Source organism: Pipistrellus kuhlii, unplaced genomic scaffold (assembly GCF_014108245.1).
Source record: "Pipistrellus kuhlii isolate mPipKuh1 unplaced genomic scaffold, mPipKuh1.p scaffold_m20_p_1, whole genome shotgun sequence".
NCBI classification, from domain to species: Eukaryota; Metazoa; Chordata; class Mammalia; order Chiroptera; family Vespertilionidae; genus Pipistrellus; species Pipistrellus kuhlii.
The window spans coordinates 6,735,710-6,739,219 of NW_023425404.1; positions in this window are offsets into that span (position 1 = coordinate 6,735,710).

Here is a 3,510-nt window from a genome sequence, read left to right on the forward strand (position 1 = left end):
ATAATTTTTTAGAAAAGTAGGTAATATTACTGCCATTTTACAGATGAAACAACTTGTTTCAGGGTCAAAGCAAAAGCAGGCATCTTGGTTTCTGATTCCAAAGCTCACACTCTTGGGTGCTTGCTATACCACTATATCTCTCAATATAAGTTGCCTCTTCTAATTTATTGTGCAATGACATTGGCACAGGCCCAATGTAATTTATTTTTCCATCTACATAATGGGAGTTATACCACTGACACATTGGGTAAAATAACACTACCAGGCCTTCTTGGGAATACTAACCTTCCCGACGTTCTCCCTTTAAAAATGGTCGTCCTTAATTTTCTTGTTTTATGAAAGCTTTTGCAATATAATTATAAAGCTAGACAGAAATGTTTTGGTTATAGGGAATCTTGCTAGACAACGGCTGCTCTTGCCAAATTCAATAATTGAGTGCTATTTGGAATGAGAAATAGATTATTTTCTACTGATGTAGAAACTGAGAAACCAGTTACTTAAATGATTTAATAAATGCATTTTGATTATGCTTTTATGAAGGCAATTATATTTAACCATGCCGAAGTCTTGATTTCACCTCTCAATTTTGTATATGCTATAGACTTCTTCTTGCAAATGAAGTTTAACACATTACATAATTAATATATATTTGACAAACTTAGGGAACACATAATTTGATTAAAAACTTTATATTATCCTAGATTGATAGCTTCTTATTTCTAAGACAGGTGTGAACCTCTAAAAGTTCACAAGTAGCAATTAGATTTTAGGCAAGTCCCTGCTTAAACTGAGTCTCAGTTTTCTATCTACAATAAAGGCATAATATTGCTTATCTCATTTGACTGTTACAATCTTCAAAGGAGATACTATGTGATTAAAGCTTTAAAGTAAATCTATTATTGTTGCTATTTCTCAACTTTGCAGGTAATACAATATGACTAATTCCTCACTCTTTAAAAAATTTCCATTTTTTCCTGTTTAAATATCCATTTTTATTGCCTACTGGCTCTCTCATTACTTTGAAGAACCATCCTACAACATTCCAGTGTTTTGTTCTCAAGAAGGTATTTGAATTGCACTCCTTGATTTTCTCACAATCTTTATTTAAATAAAGACTAGTCTTTGGTATTTATGCAAACTCCTTATTTTCAGTCTGGTCTGGAATCTATAATAATTTTTCTGCTCCTTCACTTTTTATAATCTCTACTATTTCTACTACCAGAGGAAGTTATGTAATGAGAAGAAATAAAATTTGTTCATTTAGCCCTAGCTGGTATGGCTAGTTGGCATCAAAAGGTTGCCAGTTTGATTTCTGGTCAGGGCACATGTTGTTGGAGGTAGCCAATCGATGTTTCACTTCCACATGAATGTTCCTCTCTCCCTTTCCCTTCCTCTCTCTCTCAAAATCAACAAAAATATTTTTGAAATATTGGCTCATCTAGTTCTAGTTTCAGTATTAATTCCCTAAGATGTAGTTTGTAGATTAACCACAGATATAATTTACCTTCTATGATGTATTTTATTAGAAAGTTGCCTATCCAGAATTATCTGTAGCATCAGAAACTTCAATCAAGGTAAAGGAACATGAGTAAGAATATAAAGTTGGCAAGTAAATCAAAAGATAATTTGACCACTAGAAGAACATTTTAATAATATTCTGAGCCAGTCTGAGCCAGCACTTTAATTTTCACCATTTTTAACTGGTGAAAATCACAGCTGTTCAATTTGTAAATCAAGATAAGGCATATGTAGTTGAAAGCCAAGAATCCAGGAAAGAGGAAACCCATGTAATTAAACACCATGTTTAATATTAATTACATTTCTAACACTACCAGGCCTTCGTGGGAATACTCACTTTCTTTTAACTAGAAGACAAGCTGTGTGGATAAAGAATCATTACTGATTGTAAAATAAGACTTCATTGGGTTTACTCTTATTTTTTTTAATAGAATATTTAATTTAATTCAATAACTTTAATTTCATCAAATAGCCAGTAAGTGTTGCAATTTAATTATCTCATAATTGTCATCTTTGTTTTGAAGTTTGTTTGAATTAGGATCCAAATAAGTTCCCCACATAGATTGACAGGTCTCTTACGTGTCTTTTGATGTATAGATTCTCTCTCCCTACATTTATTTGTTGAAGAAATTGGTTCATTTGTCCTACCACTTCTCAGGGTCTGGATTTTGTGGATTGCATTCTTGATATGTAGCTTACCATGTTCCTGCATCCTCTGTATTTTTTATAAATTGTTAGTTGGATCTAGAAGTTTGATCACATTCAGGAGTTATATTTTTGGGTGGTGGGTAGGGGTAAGACTAGCTTATGGATAATAGCCTGATCTTCATCAGGAAGCACATAATATCTGTTTGTTTTCTTTTCTGTGATGTTGGCAGATGTCGGTGCTTAACGCCTCCATCTCTTAATTCATTAGAGGTTGCAAAATGTTGATATTTTTTCATTCCTTATTCACATATTTAACTATATATATATATATATATATATATATATATATATATATATATATATTTGATTTCACAGAGGGAGAGGGAAAGATAAAAACATCAATGATGAGAATCATTGATCAGTTGCTTCCTGCACACTTTATTCACTAACTAGCTGCCATACTTTTTCCAGAGAAACTTTCATCTACTGTATTAATTTCCTGAGTGTTGTGATAAATAACCACAAACTTCAAGACTTAAAAAAAACCAGAAATTTATCTCACAGTTCTGGTGGCCAGAGGTCCAAAATTAAGGGATTCACAGGGGAGAATCTGTTCTTCCTTTTTGAACTTCTAGTGGCTGTTGGCATACCTTGCGGTGGCATCACTCTAATTTCTGCCACTCTGGGTACATTCCCTCTTCCTCTTCTGTTTGTTCACCTCTGTGTGTCCCTTATAAGGACAATTTGTCATTGGATTTAGGGTCTACTAGTGTATATTCCAATCTGAGCTCATCACAAAATCCTTTTTCATTACACTACCAGAGACCCACATAAGGTAATATTCACAGGTTCAGGGATTAGCACATGGATATATATTTCACTCACTACATCTACTATTTGGTACGTGGTGGTTCAGTTCATGTAGGAAAGACGGCATACATGCTTGATTGTTTTTCTTTATTTACCAGTCTTCAAAATAACGAGTTATTTCTTTAATGTCCTCCAATAGTGACCAATTTGAATTTACATGTTTTGTTTTTTAGCTGCATTATAAAGTAATATTTGATTTGGGTTCAACTTGCTTCAAGTACCCTCCTATTGTATTCAAAGATGTCTCATCTTGCTCAGCTGGTATGCTCAGTGATTTAGTGTCAACCTATGAACCAGGAGGACACAGTTCAATTCCCGGTCAGGGCACATGCCCAGGTTGTAGCCTTGATCCCCAGTGCGGGGTGTGCAGAAGGCAGCCAATCAATGATTCTCTCTCATTGATGTTTCTCTCTCTCTTTCCCTCTCTGAAATCAATGAAAACTTCTATTTCTTAAAAATCCTAAAATATTCTCA